Source organism: Monodon monoceros, unplaced genomic scaffold, assembly GCF_005190385.1.
Source record: "Monodon monoceros isolate NGI ecotype Baffin Bay Population unplaced genomic scaffold, NGI_Narwhal_1 Super_Scaffold_11, whole genome shotgun sequence".
NCBI lineage: Eukaryota > Metazoa > Chordata > Mammalia > Artiodactyla > Monodontidae > Monodon > Monodon monoceros.
This window is the reverse complement of record NW_021703767.1, coordinates 41299270-41321114: the sequence shown is the minus strand read 5'-3', so window position 1 is coordinate 41321114 and position 21845 is coordinate 41299270.

Genomic DNA, 21845 nt, shown 5'->3' with positions numbered 1-21845 from the left:
TATTACATTATGGATTATATTAAAATAGCAAAATATTATTAAATTAATCTGTGTTAAAAACGTACATTTTATGTTTTAGGACATTTTTTTCCAGGGTTTGAGCAAAACATCTCTAACTTGTTATATCTTGCCACCAATATTCTGAAGTCTCAAAAACAGTGAAAAAAACTGTAAAAAAAATAAATATAGGAGAAACAATTCATGTACTCTGACATGAATTCTTTTCAGCTTTGGAAGGAGAGTTTATTTGGAATTTTTGTCATGACACCAAAAAAGCAGGCAGATCTCTTCAATCCCATGATTTAGGAAAACCTTTTTGGCATGAGTGCTCTTTGGCTATGCTGTTCATTCCTTCAGTACTGGATTCTGAAACCATTGGTTTAATTGTGTCGATGACTAACTACCATTGTGCAAAGAACTTAATTACATACTGTGGTTCAGTTTCTATTTTGCCAGGCAGTCGTTCAGCCATAAAAGAACGCTGTAAAAAGTAAGTGGTAAAATGCAAAAGAAATTGAAAGCACATGATTGTAGTCAAGAAGCAAATAAGTAGATTTCAAAGAAAAGCCGGAATACTTTAACTGGGAGCTGGATTGTACTCCTAAACAAAGAAAAAGTTAGCAGCCAAGAAAAGTATTTTGTAATTTCACTTACTCTGCAACATTATAAAATTATTTGAACTTACTTTCACACTTTGTTTACTAGTCAATTAGTGAAATTCATCACGTGAAACGAAATTATTTTTTAAAGTCAAAAATTTTTAAAGAATAATATTGCCCTTTGGAGGTATATGCTTATTCTCCATCTCCTCTCTTGAGAGATAATTATTTCAATTTTAAATTTATGACAGTGGTTCCTTGGGAACTAACAGGACAGCTTTGCAATAAGCCCCAGTTATTAAGGCAGCTAGGGTTTAAAGATTTGGATGGTTTCTAAAACATCATAATTCTTTAGTGTTGCTTTGAGTCTAGCTTGTAATATCAGGACAATGTTGAAAATATTAGATGTCTGTCTGTGACAGTACTGGCTTCAGATTATTAACTCTGAAATATATTTGAGTGATAATACTTAGTTTAAGCAGAATAGTTTCATCTGAGCATGTTGTACACTTTCTAGGTAAAGTAGACCTGAGGACAGGAGATGCAATGTACCCTGCAATCGATAATTATTCTATGTGACTCATTATGTTTTGTTTTAGTAAAAAGATGATAGTTCATCACAATTGCATTTCAGGGGCTTTATTTTACTACTTGACATTTGTCATTTAAATTTGCATAAATTTATAGTTTGGGGGATTTGAAAAAATCGTTTAGTTCATTTTTGTACTGTCATTTTGTCTTCAGTTTAAAACATATTGAAATTTAGCAAATACAGATGCTAAATAATACATTCCCTGGAATTGTCACTTGGTTGAGTGGGGGAAAGAAATGAGAGAACACAGGAAGTATTCATAAAGCGCAGGCCTTAGAGCATGAAGAGTAAAGATACTGACTTTGCAGTCAAATGGTCCTAGAGTTTGAATTCTGATTCTGCTCTGTACTGGCTGTGTTACCTTGGGTACAGCAATGCCTCTAAACTTTTATTTCCTTGTGTGTGAACTTAAGATTACTATGACGTATTGTGCAGGGCTGATGTGAGCTTTACGTAAGACAATGTGTATACAATGCTTGACACAGAGTAAATGCTCAGTATGCTTGTACTGAATTGGTTCTAGCAGTGGGCCAGGAATGAGAAGGGGTGAATTCCATCAGCTGTGATGACCCTTCTCATGAAGCATCGTAGGAAGGAAACCCTTGCTAATGACTACGAAAGCAATACACATATTCTTTATTTTTTATTTTTTTAACATCTTTATTGGGGTATAATTGCTTTACAATGGTGTGTTAGTTTCTGCTTTATAACAAAGTGAATCAGTTATACATATACATATGTTCCCATATCTCTTCCTTCTTGCATCTCCCTCCTTCCCACCCTCCCTATCCCACCCCTCCAGGTGGTCACAAAGCACCAAGCTGATCTCCCAGTGCTATGCGGCTGCTTCCCACTAGCTATCTATTTTACGTTTGGTAGTGTATATATGTCCATGCCACTCTCTCACTTGGTCCCAGCTTAACCTTCCCCTTCCCCATATACTCAAGTCCGTTCTCTAGTAGGTTTGTGTCTTTATGCCTGTCTTACCCCTAGGTTCTTCATGGCATTTTTTTTTCTTAAATTCCATATATATGAATACACATATTCTTGATTCAGAAGAATTAAGGAACTTCTGGACCCTGAGCTCACATTTCCTGTTGTTTATGAATCCATGCATTTACCTGTTGAATATAAGATTTTTGTGAGAGCGTAGCCTTGATATAAAATCTCAAGGATCAATTTTATTATATATTTTCTCTGTGAAGTTAAGCAAGCTCTTTAAGTGGGTCGGCCAAATGTTTCCCCTTTTACTAGATTTTCCCTGAGGTGTAGTGGCAGCTAAAGGCTGGTGTTTAAAAACTAGAGAGTTAAAGACTGTTTAGAGGAGGCTAACATGCATAACTTATAGTATTGGAGTAGTGGTGCTGAGAACTGTGAAGTAATCTCTTTTATCCCCGTATGCACATAGGGCTGAAGATCACAAATTAAGAAGAAATCAGAAAAACTGAAAATGGCAAAAAAAAAGCGCATTTTGTTAACCATCTAAACATTGGAAAAATAAGAAATTATAACTATTTTGCTTGGTGATGAGAAAAGAGGTGTGATCTAATATGCAGATTAAGAATGCTAATATTTATTACTTAGTGTTTGGGCAAATGATACAAAATAATGGTGTATTTTTTTTTTTTTTTTTTTTTTTTTGCGGTACACGGGCCTCTCACTGTTCTGGCCTCTCCCATTGCGGAGCACAGGCTCCAGACACGCAGGCTCAGCGGCCATGGCTCACGGGCCCAGCCGCTCTGTGGCATGTGGGATCTTCCCGGACCGGGGCACGTACCCGTGTCCCCTGCATCGGCAGGCAGACTCTCAGCCACTGCACCACCAGGGAAGCCCAATAATGGTGTATTTTAACTTGAGCAATTTAGATCATTAATGAGGAGTAAACTTTCTACAAGTAAAGGAGATCTACAATCAAGAAAGTTCCCTAAGGATGGTAAAGGAATTATCCTTAACTGTTTTAAAAATCACAGAATATAAAATTTAAGAATTTGGGGATAGGATAAATAATTTAAACTAAACCTTTGATTTTTACCTATGAAATCTTAGATTTTTTTTAGAAGTAACCCTTCTCCATTATGCTTAAATTATAATCCAGTGTAGAAACAAATAGGTGAATTTCATGTTCATTAAATGAGAAAACAGATAATAATTTTATGATAAACTTAAGGGGATTAAAAAGAACACATTGATTTTTTTAAAAATTCATCTTAGATATACAGCAAGATAACCTTAGAAAACTGCTCACTTATGGATAGAGAGATATCCTCAAAATGATTTTATGGGAGAATGTGAAACTTGCTCCTGAAATAAAAAAGAGTAAAATAGTCCAGGCTTGTTTGCTCTAATACAGTCCTAAATTGTTATGAAAGACACAGATCAGAAGGAAACTCTCCAGGGAAAATTTGCTGAAGTCATCATCTAATCATACAATCAGTATAAGTAGGTCATGAAAGTACTCAAGATACTTGCCCTCTAGAAAGTCTGACCTAGAAGAATCCTTTTTTTTTTTTTTTAATCTTAGATGGTGATAACTTAGAGTTGGAAACACATCATCACTGAGTATATAAAATGGAAACTGAGAACGAATGAGCAAGTAAATGTTATGGATCTAATATCACTAGATGAAAGGACTTCAAGATAAATGACTTTGGCTTCTTTAACCCACTATGAATAATTCCAGTTGAGATCTTAGCTTTGCTATTAAAGATTTTGTAGCATTGATAATAAATGAATATAAACAAGCTTGATAACAACAAAAAGTTTCAGGTACTTTTTTCCTACTTTCCTTCAAAAATCCTCTTTATTTCCCTATCTAATCAATCTTGAATTGCTAAAGAAAATCAGTAAGTCATCAGAGAAGTGCTTTAAGTGTTTATAGCATAGGAAAAAAATTGGTCTCCTGTTCTCCCCAAGAATGCATTATTAAAAAATCCGTAAGATGTATTTCAAATATACACCCACACAACTAGACAACCACTGCCACCACAAAGAAAGAAAATGGTCCAAAAGTGACTCGAACAGAGAGCTTTGTGCATCCTGCAGGAAGCTAGGGACTTTCAACATATTTGTGGCTTCATTGCAGAAAGCCGACTCTTATTTGTTGATGAAGGCATTATGTATTTATGAAGCATTGCTCTTTCACCAGGCTATGCACTATTTTTTTTAACTGTTGGTTAAAATATAGCATATTTAAATCTTCATCAAAAAGCGGAAAACCAAAGAATGAGATCAATCTCCCACCCTGTTTTGTAGCAAATTTGCCACCTCCAAGATCAGAGGACACAATGTGTTTCCACTTATAATTTCTGCATGCTTAAAACTTGGCTGTGAAAAGCCAAGTCTCTTCAAACTGATGGAATTTGGCATAGAAACCAGAGAATTGTCTGTATTTAAAAAACAATAATTTTAAATACTTTAGTTGTTTCCGTGGAACAGGAATGCCAAAATGCCAAGTTTCTTATAATCATATTTCCTCTCTTGTAAATTAAATATATAATATGATTATAATGCTGCATATGAATGGTTTTTAACTATTTTTACACTATGCCTAATATACTAGGGAGGAATATTTTTATCTTTTCTATTAAAAGATTTGATAAGTTATATGAAAGGATGGTTTTCAACTGAATAGAAATGTAGGCTAGCAGTACTTTAACTTATAGGTTCTACTTTGTAATGCAGTACATTAAAACATGGACTTACAAATTTTTTGTTATAATGTAAATATATATGTATATGTAGTTCTATGATCAGCACTGATATACGTGTGTCTGTATGTGAATATGTGCCTGTAAATATTTACAGTATATTTAGAACTGGATGAATTGTATTATAGACTGGATTTGTGTTTAAAGTATTGTGTATTAGATATTAGATTTGCTTACCAGTATTTCTCATACATGGGAGGATTGCATTTTCCCACTTCCCTAAAATTAGGTATAGCCTTGGGCTTCACTTTGACAGTAAAATGTGCCTTTAAGAGCTTGTACACAATTCTCCCTTCTCTCTTTCCCAGCTGCCCTAAAAGCCATATGTTTAAGATGGAGCAGTTATAGAATACTAGACCCTCCCCGTTGAGTCACCCCATGGAGGACAGTTGCCTTGGAGTGTTTCCCAGACCCACAGCCGACATTGTGTAACATAGAAGTAGCACTTTGTGGTGTTAAGGATCTGCATTTGTATAATGTTTATTATAGAAGCATAATATAGACTAGTATAATCTCTAGCAGCAACTTTCAAACATTTGAAATTATTCTCATCATTAGTAAAAATGTTTTAGTATGCACTCCAACATACATTTATTTATTTACAAATGTCATAGCTTATTGTTTTACTTACACATTTTGTGCATTATAAGACATAATCACAAAGTAAAAATAAAAAAGGAAAGATTAAAAGACTAAATTGAGTTCTCTAATACTTTTCCTACATTCCAATCTTGTCTTTGTTCCTTGATTACTGCATCTCACTTGAAGATCACTAATCCAGAATTTAGTGAGACTGACATAGAGAATCAAGGGGAAAATTCACTACCAAATATATAAGAGACACTATAATTTGGGGTTCTAATCATTAAATCTCTTCTCAATATAACAATGTGTTTCAAAGTGTGGCTCAGAACTACTAGTGCTTGCCTCTGCACTAAACTGATCACAATCTTTGCAGGGGCCTAGGAATCTCTACTGTACTAGGACCACTACCTGATCCTTATATGTTTTAAAGTGTTATAAGCTTTGCCTTAAAGTGATCTGGAATAATGAATTTACGTTTTACTCTCTGTGGCAAATACCTGAAGGTGACAATATAGATACCTTTGAGATTTTTGTGTGTTAAATCTCTACACTTGTCAGTAATGGCTAATTTGAAGCTGAAGTTAAAAGGCAGCGTTCCATGTAACCAGAGTTTCTTCTAGAAACAATCTTAATTAAAGCATTATTGAGAGAGGAAGTCAAAAGATGTCCCAAATCCAATCTAATAAAATCATTTTATGAAATGACAGGGAAAGATAAAGGTCTAAGAAATTTGAAGTATATTAACACTTGCCACATATGAGATACATGTGGAAAAAACAACAAAAAAGACACTATAAGGCAATGTAAGTTTAAAAAATGGCAATTGCTAACCATTGTTAACTGATCCCATATTTTATTGGTTTGAAGAAATGACATCATAAACATTTTGGTCACCAAATTTTTGGTTCCCACACAGGGTTGAAATGGAATGAATGGTCCACTGTTTTGTAACATGATTCTTCACCAGTCAAATATTTCAAAGACTATTCAAAGAACAGTTTCCAAATTCAATGGAATTAAAATTTTCATCTTATAATGTATAAAGTTTATACACTATAAACTATACTATAGCCTAAACAAGTTACCCACATGGGTCAAGTTAATATTTTTCAAGCACTAGGATCTCATTTAGTAAGCCACACAAAATAGATTAATACATGGCTTCCAAAACCTATGGTAATATTAATTAACCTGTTGTGTAGTGATGTGAAGTTCAGAGGGTACTGTACAGGTACTGGAATAAAATGTTGGTAATAACAAGAATAATAATTGCTACTTCCAGAAGCATTATCTGAAGTGGTAAACAAGATAAGTTATAGGAACTTACATATGAGTGTAATGACTTATTCCTAATAATGCGTTGAGGCTGGTACACAGGCCAACAGCTCACTGAGTTCAAGTGTAGGGACATTCCATTGTATAGTGTTCAGTGAAGAGGCTTATTGTTGAATATGATGACAAAATATAGAGAGAATCTTAAATTCATGAATGGTAACTTAACCAGGTTCTCTTCATTAAAAGTATTTGCAGCTCTTAAAGCTTTGCCAAGCAGCTTCTCAGTCAAGTGGGGATCAACTCTAAACAAACTTGCTGTGTGTAGGTTGTAATTAGGGAGAATGTGACCCAAAGTAAAGCTCTAAATAACTGATCTTTCCCCAGCAAAGAGTTGAGTTAAATGCTGATTTTTGAAAATTCTAAAAACAGAATCGTCCTTACATTTATTCAACAGTCTTTACAAAATTTCTTCCTCTCATCTTCAAACTTGCATCATGTCTGGAAAATTCTAGGCACTTAGTAAATATTTGTTCAATTGAGTTATGTAGAAATTATAGGAGTTTCCATCTCTCATCTGGTACAGCATAAGACTGGCCTAGGAGGTCAGGAGGTAACCATGTTAATCAGAGGCAAGAGAGAATATCAACAAGAATGGCCCATTGGTAGTATGGAGCCATAAGTGGTTACCTGTGAACGACTTCCTGACCCATGGCACAAAACTGGTGAAGCAGATGGACAAACTTCCTTGGATTCCAGTGGCAAAGACTATACAGGATGCCTGTCACCAACCTTGCCACGCTCAGGTACTTCAGAGCAGAAGGGGCACTCCAGTGGAGGTCCGAACACAGATGAGCAAGAGCCAAAAGAAGGGCAAGAGCTCTTGCACAGGTCTATGCATGGCTCAAAGTCCAGGGGTCAGGGCTGTAGATACCCTGGAAGTCTGAACTTGTTCTGTGTGCAGTGTGAGAATTGCCTTAAATCAGAGTGCCACCACTGTTTCAGCAACCCATCTCACATGATCCCATGGAGGAACTACTGGGGCCATGGAATAACTCTATAGGTGCAAGCCCTGGAGCTCCTTGGACACGTGTTGAACCCATCACTGTCGTGAGAGCTTGAAGAGCGTCGTGAAGGGGAGAGACTGGGACTAAAGACTGTGTGGACCCCAGTGTGCCATTCTGCCAGCTCAGCTGATCCCAGGCACTGCAGGGGAGCTTGGAAAGTTTTGAGAAAGGCACTCCAAAACTCAAAGAACCCCGTAGGTGAGGGCCTGGAGCAGACACCCCACAAACCTTGATGTAAGGGTGATATTGATCAGAATCAAAATCTCCTGAGGTACTTGTTAAATATGCATATTTCTTAGTCCACCCCAGACATACTGAAGTAGAACCTCTGTGGATAGATGTGAAAATCTACCTTTAGCAAGCTTCCTGGTTATTCTTAGGGACATTAATCTTTGAGAGTAACTGGTCTAATTTAAGATACATAGATTATTATATAATCTGGCTCATTAGCGTACATTCAGATTGATATCCAGGCTCATTTACCACTCAAAATCTTTGAATTTCCATGGCTGACCTACCAGATCAGATGGAGCCACTTTATATTCCCCAAATTCCATGCACTTTTATATAGTCAGGCTTTTTTCACTGTATTCCCTTTGCATAGGTTATTTATCCAATTTTATACAGGTGTTATATTCTAGCTCATGCTTGATGGCACATCCTCTATAATTCCTGTTTATGTCTGATGTGTCCTTTGTATATATATTTTCTATTTATTTCCTTCATGTCTATCTTTTTTCAGATTTAAACTTTGAATTCAGGGAAGACCTGGTTTTCACTTCAATCATTTTGTCACGTTATAGGTGCTCAACTACTGGGCAATTCAATGCCAATTCAAGGCTTAGCTTTGCATTTTTCTTTTGGATCAAAAATCTTCTAAAAAAAGTTGAAGCCTACTTTAACAGAGTCCTTTTACTTCTAAATCCAAGTCCTATTCTTAGAACAGAGCTTAGACAGACAGGGGATCCGCAGCCCAACCATTAGAATTAACATAATGGGCCCAGTTTTAGAGTCAGAGCCTATTGACATTGCAGAGTGATTTAGCTTAAGAAAAAAGCAGATCTAGATGCCCCATTACTGCTACTAAATAAACTGTATTCTGATAATAGGGGTTGATCTAAGACAGGAGAAAGTGACTAATGTATGGTTAATCTAAGTCTGGAGTGAAGAAATAGGCGTCTTTTTGTTCTGAATGTATTTATCATACCATATAAATAAAGAGCAAAGCATGGAACTGACACTGTAATTTCTGTTCACACAGACTGAGGGTAAGAAAAGTCAATTCACGTGGGAGAAACTTGGAGCTAAAGTGCCAATCAAACATCTCTGACAACATTGGCCAGAATTTTGTAACACACAAAGGGAAAACTAAGCTATTTTGAGCATAATAATTGGTCATAGAAAATTATTTTAAAAGTCCTAAATCCCTAGGGAATTTAGAATGTGATGAAAAGCTACACTAAAAGAACACTAAAAGTGGTCAGCATGTACTTGAGGGGTAGTGAAAAAACTAAGCCTGATTGAGATTTGGAGTCTGTATATCGTGTCGTTTACAGTCAGGCATGATTGAGTCAAATGGGTGGGTAGTAATTGATGTGTATTCTTGTGATTAAAATTGTATTTTTCAGTTGAAAAAAATCCCTTCAAGACGTCCTCAACCATTCCACTTATCAAACTCATATTATGAGAGCTTCACTAAAACAAGCTTTATTTTTCTTTGACCCATGAAAGTTATTAGAACTCTGAACAAATTCAAAAGTTAAATGGAAGAAATGGTTTTATTCTGTGCTAGTTTAATAAAAGACTAGAAGGGCAACTCTGAATTAGAGGCTCATGTGTATTTTAGTCTTGAGTTTATTATCCTTTTCAGTAAAGAGTTCTACCCATAGCTTCTGAAAATTGAGCAGCTGGTTTCAGTTGATTGATGGGTATGTTTTATGAAAACAACAAACTGCAAATGAGCTCACTTACTGCAGTTAATTCTGTTTCATTCACTCTCGTGCAAAGATTCCATTTGTAACTTAGTCACTGAAACTGTAACCCTCCACTTCAACTCTGGAAGATATTATACATTTATGAGAGAACATCCTTTCACATGACTCTTCTACTAGCTATAAATTCACAATGTCTTACAGTTACAGAAGAAAAGCCCAAGTAGTCAGCAAGGGCCCCTTTCTCTGAAATGTTAACAATTGGCAGAAATAGCGTCTTGCCATTTTAGTGCCTTGCATGATTCATCCATGTATTTAACAAATCATTGCGAGCCCCTTCTCTTCTCTTTGCATGAGACACAGAGGTGCACAGAACAGAGCTCCTGCCCTCAACGGGCTGTACCTCATCTGATTGGGATATAGATAATAAAATGTAAGCAGATTAATATGTTTTAATTTAAAATATTCTCAAATAAGAAAAATCAAGGAAGCTATGAGACTGATGAGTGACCAGTTAGAAGTCTTGAAAAAGAACTTATGAAAATGAGTTAGGGAAGAGTTCACTGAGGAGATGACAGTTAGGCAGAGATTAATAAAGGGATGGAGTGGTCCTATCCTGACCTAAAGGAAGGATATTCTAAGTGGAAGGAGAAGCAAGGCCAATGGCCCAGAAGTGAGATGAAACAAAACTGAGTTTTTAACTTATTTTTAAGAATCCTAAGAGCACCAGTGTGGCTGAAATGGGATGAACATGTGGACATCTAAGGAAAGTGACTTGTATTTTCAAGCCAGTTAGGCAAGGGCTGAATGTGCAATATTTAGAATACGTATGCACAAAAGAATGTCTGTATGTGTATAACTGAGTCACTTTGCCATACAGTAGAGAGTGGCACAACAGTGTAAATCAACTATACTTCAATTTAAAAAAACTAAAATTGGAATACATATACTAAACTGGTGCATTGTTAAAATCTGACAGATGTTTTAAAAATAGCTAGAAATGAGATGTATTAGGAGTATTAAGTGAGATAATATATGTGAATAGTATGTGAATGTATAACAGAAATGTTGGTGTTATTCATTGGTCACACAAGTTCCTCTTATCTTTATACCTAGTCTTTAAATTTTTTTTTAATATAGATGACACATCTGATTTTCTTACATAATCTTGAGTTATATACAGAATCCCGTAAGTTAAATATAACTTCAGAGGCAACTTCAGTGAAAGTTCTTGAGAAAATTACATGTCTATGTTAATATTTTAATGACATTTGAAGTACAAAAGGAGGTAGCTCATATTTTTATACTAAAAAGAAATTATGTGAACAGTATAACAATAGCTAAAGCATATTCAAAACAGAAATATCAAAATAACATTAATGTGAAAATTTTTATCACACTTTAGAGCATAATGACTAAAAGGAATGTTTGTTTTCCTCTGGTACTTAAATTTTTTTTAATTGTGGTAAAATGCTCTTAAAGTTTCTCATCTTAACCTATTTTAAATGTAGAGTTTAGTGGTATTAAGTATATTTTTATTGTTGTGCAACTATAACCACAATTCATCTCCAGAACACTTGTCATCTTACAAAACTGAAACTCTATACCATGAAACAGTTAACTCCCCATTTCTTTCTCCTTACAGCCCCTGGCAACACCATTCTACTTTCTGTCTCTATGACTTGGACTATTGTAAGTGTGTCATGTGAGAGGAATCATACAGTATTTGTCTTTTTGTGATGCGATTATTTCACTTAGCATAATTTTCTCAGGGTTCATCCATGTTGTAGCATATGTCAGAATCTCCTTCCTTTTTAAAGGCTGAATGATATCCCATTGTATGTACATGTCACATTCTGCTTATCCGTTCATTTGTCAATGTATACTTGGATTGCTTCCACATTTTAGCTATTGTTAGCAATGCTACCATGAACATAGGTGTACAAATGTCTCTTCAAGACCCCACTTTAAATTCTTTTGGCTACATATCCAGAAGTGGAATTGCTAGATCATATGGTGATTCTATTTTTCATTTTTTGAGGAACTACTCTACTGTTTTTCATAGGAGTCACACCATTGTATATTCCCACCAACAGTATACAAGGGTTCCAATTTTCTCACATTCTCACCAACACTTGTTACTTTCAGTTTTTAAGAATAGGCATCCTAAAGGGTGTGAGGTAATAACTCTTTGTGGTTTTGATTGGGTTTTGATTTACATTTCTCTCGTGATTAGTGATATTGAGCATCTTTCCATATGCCTACTGACCACTTGAATGTTTTCTTTGGAGAAATGTCTATTCAAGTTCTTCACCCTTTTTTTTTTTTTTTTTACATCTTTATTGGAGTATAATGGCTTTACAGTGGTGTGTTAGTTTCTGCTTTATAACAAAGTGAATCAGTTATACATATACATATGTTCCCATATCTCTTCCCTCTTGCATCTCCCTCCCTCCCACCTTCCCTATCCCACCCCTGTAGGTGGTCACAAAGCACCGAGCTGATCTCCCTGTGCTATGCGGCTGCTTCCCACTAGCTATCTATTTTATGTTTGGTAGTGTATATATGTCCATGCCACTCTCTCACTTTGTCACAGCTTACCCTTCCCCCTCCCCATATCCTCACATCCATTCTCTAGTAGGTCTGTGTCTTTATTCATTTTTGAATCAAGTTGTTCATTTTTTTGTTGTTGAGGTCTAGTAGTGCTCTATATAATTTAGCTATTAATCCCTTTGCAGATATATTGATATGATTTGCAAGTATTTTCTCTGTGGGTTGCCTTTTGGTGGTATCTTTCGATGCACACAGTTTTTTCATTGTTCATGAAGTCCAATTTGCCTATTTTTTCTTGTGTTGCCTATGCCTTCAGTGTCACATCCAAAAAATTATTACCAAATCCAATGTCATGAAGGTTTTAGCCTATTTTTTCTTTTAAGAGTTTTATAGTTTTAGGTCTTACAGTTAGGTCTTTGGTGTATTTTAAGTTAATTTTGTATGCAGTGTTAAGTAAGGGTCCAATTTTATTCTTTTGCATGTGGACACCCAGTTTCCCCAGTACCACTTGTTGAAAAGACAATCCTTTTCTCATTGAATGGTCTTGGCCCCCTTGTCAAAAATCAGTTGACCGTACCTGTGAGGGCTTATTTCTGGGCTCTCTAGTCTGTTATATTGGTCAACATGTCTGTCTTTTTGCCAGTACCACACTCTTTTGATTACTGTAGCTTTGTAATAAGTTTTTCAAAGAGTAAGTTTGATGCCTCCAGCTTTGTTTTTATTTTTCAAGATCATTTCCTAGTTTGTTGAATATTTTTATCATGAAAGGGCTTTGAATTTTGTCAGTACTTTTTCTGCATCAATTGAAATGATTTTTTTCCTTTTATTTTGTTAATATGGTGTATTACATTGATTGATTTTTGTATGTTGAACCATTCTTGTATTCCAGGAATAAATTCCACTTGGATGAGGTATATAATCCTTTTAATATTCTGCTGAATTCTGTTTGCTATTATTTTGTTGAGCATTTTCACATCAATATTCATAAGGGTTATTGGTCTCTAGTCTTCTCATAATGTCTTTGTCTGACTTTTGTATCAGAGTAACACAGGCCTCATAGAATGAATTAAGATGTATTCCCTCCTCTTCAATTCTTTATGAAAATTTTGCAAATTGGTATTGTGTGTCGAAAAACATAAGCTAATAAGTTTTTAATAATTAGTCTCAAATTATGTAGAAATAAAAATGTGGGATTATAAATGAAAGTTACAAAAATACTTTTATAATTGACCATGTATTTACCTTTTCTGTGCTCTTTACATATTGATTTGGATTTTAGTTCCTGTTTGGTATCCTTGCATTTCCCTTGCAAGACTCCCTTTAACATTTCTAGTGGTAATAAACTCCCTCAGCCTTTGTTTATCTAAGAAAGTTTTAATTTCTCCCTCACATTTGAAGAACAGTTTTGCCAGATATAGGATTTTTGGTTGATAGTTTCTTTTTTTAGCACTATGAATATATCAGCCCACTGCCTTCTGATGAGAAATCTGAATGATCATCTTTTTTTTTTTTTTTTTTTTTAAGGGACTTGGCTGGCCCCAAATGTTTTTGTTTGTTTGTTTTGGTTAAATTTTATTTATTTTTTTGGCTGCATTGGATCTTCATTCCTGCATGCGGGCTTTTCTCTATTTGTGGAGAGCTGGGGCTATTCTTCATTGCGGTGCGTGGGCTTCCCATTGCAATGGCTTCTCTTATTGTGGAGCATGGGCTCTAGGTGCACGGGCTTCAGTAGTTGTGGTGTGCAGGCTCAGCAGTTGTGGCGCACAGGCTTAGTTGCCCTGTGGCATCTTCCCAGACAAGGGATTGAATGCATGTCTCCTGCATTGGCAGGCAGATTCTTAACCACTGCACCACCAGGGAAGTCCCATGAATGATCATCTTATTGAGGATCTCTTATGTGTGATGAATCACTTCTCTCTTGCTGCTTTCAAGATTATGTCTTTATCTTTGGCTTTCTATTTGATTGTAATATGCCCTGGTGTGGGTCTCTTGAATTTATCTTACTTGGAATTCACTGAGCTTCTTGGATATTTATATTCATGTATTTGATCAAATTTGGGAATTTTTCAGTCATTATTTCTTCATATTTTATCTCTGAAGCTTTCTTTCTTCTCTTTCTGGGACTCCCATAGTATGTATGTTAGTATACTTGATGATGTTCACAGGTCCCTTATGCTCACTTTACATTTTCTCAATTTTTTTTTTCTTTTCATTCCTCAAACTCAATCATTTCGATTGTACTATCTTCAGTGTTGCAGATTGTTTCTTCTGCCTGTTAAAATCTGCCTTTGAATCACTCTGGTCAATTTTTCATTTCAGTTACTGTACTGTTTAGTTCCAGAATTTTCTGGTTTCTTTTTAGATTTCTTGTATCTTTATTGATATTTCCATACATAATTTTCTTGACTTTTTCCATGTCTTTCTTTAGTTCTTTGACCATCTTCAAGACAGTTGTTTTTGAAGTCTTGGTAAAGTAGAGCTGCCATCAGGGGTTTCTAATGGACAGTTTCTGTTGATATTTTTTTCCTTTGAATACTTAAATAGGCCATATTCTCTTATTTCTTTGTATAACTTGTGAGTTTTTTGGTGTAAAACCAGATATTTCAATCTAATAATGTGATAACTCTGGGAATCACATTTTTCCCGATACAAAGTTTATTGTTTTTTATTTGCATGTTCTGTTTTGTTTATTGTTGTAACCTGTCTCTGTGCTGAGGATTATCCTGAGGTATAAATTTAAGGTTTTCTTGGATATCTTCTGAGCGTGTGCTTTTCCCTGAGCACGTGTGGTGAATTTCTAACTTATCCCCCATGCACAGTTGCTTTTGAATGTCTTGGTATTTAATGTCAGGCTCCCAAAAGAGGAAACAAAAAAAAGAAGGGGGATTCAGGCACTGGTCCTTTAAATCCCCTGGAAGTCACTTCAGGTGGAGGGGAGGTACTTGCAACAGTGAGAGGAGGTGCAACAATAATGGCTGCCTGCCTCTTTGTCTGCACCTCTGTAATCAGAAGCAGCAGTCTGTGATCAGAACACAGGTTCCTGATATTTGGAGGGCAGGATCCTTATTGCCCCTCCTTGCTCCCACAAGCTGCATGCAAGCCACTGTGGGGAAACGTGCACAGGGCTAAGGGTGTGGAGTGGGTAACCACTACCAAACTAAGAGCTGAAATAAATCAAAGTTGACACAATTTAACAACTAAGCCTCCCCTGAAATTTGAAAGCTAGACTCCAGAGTTCCAAACTAGTATATCAGATAGATTAATCCAGTATAATTATTGCCTAGGTAGAAAGACTGATTCCCAGTGCTTCCTACTCTGCCATCTTCTCAGAATTCTATTCCTCTGATACTTTTAAGTTTGGATTTAGTTCCCTGACCCCTTAAAACCTGTGAAGATGATTATATGGGAAGTCTGTGTCCCTCTTTTCCTTTCCGGAAATCAAATAGATCATTTAGCAATAGAAAACGTCTTCAATTGTTGTGTCCTAATTACTAGGAAGAGACAAATTGCAAGACTCTTTTTAGTCTCTAGACCATGTATATAACTCATGTATTTGGGTTCAGTTTGAACTCCAGAAGAACCTCAGTGTATAATTTGCTAACTTTAGAAATTGTGTTGGAAAAAAACAAGAAAAGTACAATCCAGTGCTTCATTCTAGCTTCTATTATGGTTTAATAAGTGAAAAATTACTCAAAAGCATATGTGGTGCATTTCATTGGAACTCTCCTAGGATCAAAACTTAAGAGAGAGAAGTTTTTGGCAAATTAATTTGCATTTTTCTGAATATAATTATTTAAAATTTTTGAGAATTAAAAGGCAAAACACAGTTGGCTTCACACATTCTTCAAAATTACTGGAACATATTTTTAAGAACTTCCTTATGAAGATGTGGTGCAAGTAGACCCTTCTCCTGTCTGATATTAATCTCCTTGGAGTCTTTGCTTAAGCCATTACTGTTACTGAATCTCCATCTGCTTCTGAAAAGCTTCCTATTCTGCCCTGTTTCAATGGATAAACTCTTGAATGTAGAAATCTTAAGTTTTGCAAAATTTTAAAGTTTGGCATGTGGTGCCAAGCTCCCAGGATAGCTACTTACCTGAATCAATAGTGATGACAAATCACTTTTATAGAAATCATCCTGGGAATCAACTGCTTTAAAGTAAGGCATATAATCCTTTCCAAAATATTTTATAACCTGTGTCCACATACTAAAGGGAAATAGAGATTTTGGGCAATTATCTGGATGAGTTTGGTTTAAAATTTCTCTTGCCTGAATCATGATACTTAACTGAGCCAAAGTGTACTTAACATTTCACTTATTCAAGGAAAAGATAAGTGAGTAAGCCTTTATTGACTAGACTTTTGGAAAATAGTTTTGCTGTAGCCCATGAAAGAAAGTAGAAATTTGAAAGAAAGGAAGCTCACATAGTACTTTGCTTTCAAGTGAAGCAACTCAGATAAACCCCAACACGTTCTATTACCCAGTTCTATATCTTAAACCTTCTACATTCTCAGGATAGTACTAATGTCAATGATAAAAACACTGAGTGTCACAAGATTTTAACAACATTTGCATTGGTACTTTTGTTTAGTAAGGCAGGAAATTTCCCCCAACTGTTTAGAGAATACATTTAACAAGAATTAAACAAGAAAAAGAGAATGAGCGTTTCTTAATATTTTTAATAAATAGAAATTTTCTAAATATGTTTGAAAAAGTGTCATTTTTATACTTGATAAAAATATCTCATACCTATTTTTTAGAAGCTGGGCTTTGTTGATGCTAAGTTGATAAGGATGCAGGGCTTGGATGAAGACTATTTGAAGAACACTGAGACTAAGATCTTGATATCTGAAAAGGTGGAAAGCATGAAATAATAGGATGTGACTCTTAGAGAGCTGGAAAGCAGTGTAGGCTCACAGAAAGACAAGAAAAAGGAATGAAGTCCAATAGAGAAAATGGGAAAGAAATGAGGGTAGCAAATAAAAATAAGTAGGTCAGCGCAAGTAAGAATGTATAAAAAGAAGTTCCAAAGATACTGAGTGTTATCCATCATGTGAAGCAGCCAATTTAGAGGCGTCACCTGAAGCTTTAACCCAGTAGTTGTATTTGGAGCCTTGCCAAGGGTAATAGCCAAGAAAGATTGCCTAACCTGCTGTGGGTGGAGCTGAAGCAGGAGAGAGCTATAAAATCAGCTTATGTTAAATCAAAATTCAAAACTCCAATGAAAGTAAATTCATATATTAATGTTTCCAAAAAGTTTGTATTCCATGATTCTTCATAATTTAGATAATTATTTCATGCCAAATGAATGGTTGACTGACTGTGTAATATTCTTTGGGGAATTGTTTTGGAGAAATGGTTAGGGAGGAGGAGTACAGGAAAGATAGAACTGGCCCTAGTTCTCTTCGCTGCCCAGGTCAACAGGCTAAGTATAATTGTATTATAAGTAAAGGTAGTAAAACAGCATTTCTTTAGCTCATCAAAACCAATAAACTGTACAGTGCAAACCACAGCCAGATTGTTTTCTTCCTTTATTTCCTCAAATTTATTTCTTCATTTACTTACTCATTCCATAAATATATATTGAATATTTACTATGTGGTGCCAGACATTGTCTTAGGAACTGAGAATCGAATGGTGAACAAAAAATTATACATGTTCCCTGATGTTTGGGACATAAAATTTCAGAGAAGGATAATACAGAAATAGATTCGTTTTTAATTGTGATAAGGGCTTACTTGGGTAAGGAAGGGGGTGGGAATAATAGGAAGAACCTATTTTAGATAAGCTGGTCATGAGGACGACACGTTCAGTTTAGGATGTCTGAGATTGGCAATTTGGATAAGTGATACTGAAGCTCAGAAGACATGGTGGTGGAAATACACAGTTTGCATCACAAACATTGTTTTTTCCTTTGTGCTATACTTTCTTTGAAAATCCTTCAGCATAAACCATGGGGTGTAATCCTAACTCCACTTAAATCCAATTCTTTGCCTACTCCACCTCTGCAGCCATGCAGTTGAATGTGTCATAAGAAAGATGTGTCACAAAGGTGATCAACCTTGAAACCATGACCAGGAACTGCAGATGGACTCCTGATACTGCAAAGCAATAAAACTACATTTCCCAATCCTTCCATTCTTCCATCTCTTTAGAAGATTTCATACCCCTTTTCTTTCCTCACCCTCCAACACTCCTTCCCTATCTTCACTCTCAGTGGATTACCTTGCTTCTTACATCACTGAGAAAATTAAAAGAATCAGAATAGAACTTTCATATGGTCCATGTACATCAGTTCAGCATCTGTGCCTCCAAGGGATATTAGAACTAATTGTTTACTGGTGAAAATGATAGTATTCAAGACAGGTGTTTAGAGAGGTGGCATAGCCTTACTCCTACATGAAAGGCCTAAATTTTTCATGCAAGGGTCAAGACCTACTAGATTCTTTTCTTCCCTCAAATCATTGATCCTTGGCAGATTCTGTCACCTAACCAAATGACAATACAGGTTGCCCCAAACTCTCAGAATAGAGAGGCATCCATGTTGGAGCACTGGAGGGAAGAGAGTGGACCTTCCACATGCTATAAGAAGAGACTGAATTGTTTTATGGACCCAAGTGCTGTTAGATTCTGGGAAGTATTTAGTCCAACACTTTTTCATTATAAAAGAATACCTGGTGGCCACATTGTGGAAGAAAAACCATAAAGCCCTCAGTTATTCAAACTTCCAGAGGCTATTTCTCCAAAATAGAAGATAATTACTGCAATGCTAAATAGGTTGAAAATAGTTTGCAACAAATAGATTTGTTTTTTGTTTGTTTTGGAATTATAATACCTACTCATATGGAGCAAAATCATAGAGAGAAAAGAAGGTCCTATGGAAATAACAATAGACTCTAATATTGAGAAGCTGTTGGAGGAACTGCATCTCTGAAAACGCAGGACTCTACCTAACTTTAAGTGTGTGGTTCATGGAAAGGAGTCCTAATAGCTACTGCAATGGTATCTGGAGGCCAAACTCAACTTCTTTGGAAAGATATGTGGAAGATTTCCTCTTATATAAAGTAGGTCACAAAATACTGTGTTCTTTTGGTTTCATACAAAATTTCCAGTAATACAGCTCATATTATATTGACCCACTCTCTGCTTTCCTCTCCCACCTACCCCACACAATGGCCGTTCAAAACAAATGGGGATGGTATTATAAGCCTATCTGGGTTTCACCTCATTAACATGCACAGATAGTCCTTCCTTAACAGACTATTTCCACCTAAGGCTAGTGCGCACATCTGCATGAGAACATTTCTCAACTGGCATAGAGATTTAAAGGATGATCTCTGTTCCTAAAACAATATATCTGGCAATTTATTTTTCTTTCTTTTCAAGCTCTGATTCTTCAAGAAGTTATACCCACCTTGAACCCCAAACTTTGAGCTCTGTCAGCTTCCCCAGACAGAACTGATCTGGCTGATGTTTTAGGCTAGACAGGGTTTCTGGACACCTCACTATATTAAGGGGCAGAGGTGAGGAAGACATGGAGCACTGCACAGATCCAGCAGAGGTTAAGGGGTCTTCCTGGGGAGAGAGCATCCTGTGTGAGCAGGCATCATATTCCTTTGGGAAAAAAAAAAAAGCTCCAATTTCCATAATACAGTTCCACTTGGAAATTTTGGCAAATGAAAATTTTTCTACAACTGTCTGTTTAACCTTTGTCTATTATCTTTTCTATGGAAAAACACTTTCTGTGTAGCGCGTCTTCCATATCATTTGCAGGTCATGTTTTCACAACTAATCCACCTGCATTTATCTGGCAATTCCAATGTTTGTTTAATCATGATGTACTAAGAAGGAAAACTAAAAACCAGTAGAGAAAATTGCAAAGTGGCAGAGAAAGAGAATAAAGAGATTCTTAGACTGACCCGTAATAACCCACGGAAGAGCATTTAACATAGCACTGTCATTGATTTTGTAAGAATGCCAGGGACTCTTTTTTTCTCAACATTAACAAACTGGGGAGCTCTGGGTTCATGAGAATGAGTTACTACTTGCACACTAAGTTTATTGCTTGTCTCTGGTGCAGCTTTTATCAAAGATGTTAGGCAGAAAGAATGCTCTCTCTCTCCCTCTCATTGTATTTATCTCCACTGCATTCCCACATGTGTTGTTAGTAGAGAAAATATAATTATTTATGCCTGTAATTTTGCTTCCAGCAAGCTCTAATTATAGCACTTTGGCAGAGTGAATACTGACAGGATTTTGTTGTTGAACAGTCCATGGAAAGGGCTGAATTATTCTAGTTTCATCAACTATTGTATAAAAGTTGAGATGAGAGAGGACTGAAATTTCTCCCAATAAGTACAATGAGTAATTAGTTGAAACAAGGTCATACAATTCACTTTTTCTTGTTTCTCTATTGTACATGCCATTACATTGCATCCATTGCATTCATTCCAGACTTATGTATGTTATGTCTTTTAAATAATATTTAAATTCTGAATGTTATTCTTAGTTTATCCATTGAAGTTAAAGTTAAAACAATTTCATTTAAAACAGATATTTTATTTTGTGGATTGAATGACTTGGAAAGAAAATCGACTTAGCATTTTCCTGGTGATGTTTAATTGTGATGTTTAACTGCAACTGTTTAATTTATAAAAATTTATAAAATCATTGTGTGTGCTATGGTAATCTCTGTTAAAGGCTAGAGATTATGGCAGAATATTCCATTATTTTTGAGATCAATATACCAAATCACATACTATACACAATATGGGCTGTTATGAAAATATCTCAAAAACAAAATAGTTATTGAAAGGTGGATTAAACCTGTATTTGGAATACTGAATGTAAAATCTGACCTAATTGAACAAACAAGAATTTTCAAAGAGAAATATCACCTAAAATGACTACTGTTATTTCTGCTGGGTTTTGTGTATATTTTTATCTGTCTCTTTCTAATTGTTTCCTGAATTTTAATTTTGTCTTTTAATGCAATCTTATAGATAACCCGGCCTGGTTTTTGTTTTTGTTTTTTTGGACACGAGTGGAATGATAAAAAAAATTTGGGAGGGGTGTTTCAAATAAATGCATTTTCTTCCTAGAATAGAGGGCTAGTTTGAGGATTGATAGAGAAATCATAGATAGCTCAGCGATATGAGAATTAAGGTCTTAATGACTAGAAGTTTAGCAACAGCCCTTTGATGGAGAACTCAGGATATACCACCATCAAGAATTTTAGTTACCCACTCTCACTAAGGATTTTTCTGGGAGCCAGAATTAATCAGAAACTGAAATTCCTGAGCGTAAAATCGTAAAAGCAGTCCTTTTCTTTGGTTATTTTTTATAACAAAATGTTAGATTAAGATGCCTCTCTTAAGATGTCTCTTTCTTTATGCCTCTGGTTGCCTGATATTTGTCATCCTTTCTTAACTGTGAAGTCCACCAATTGATGCTTTTGTTGTAAAGGCCAGATTACCATATTCCATACTAACTTCTCAATGTAATTTACATGAAATTACATTTTTGTACTATTTCACAT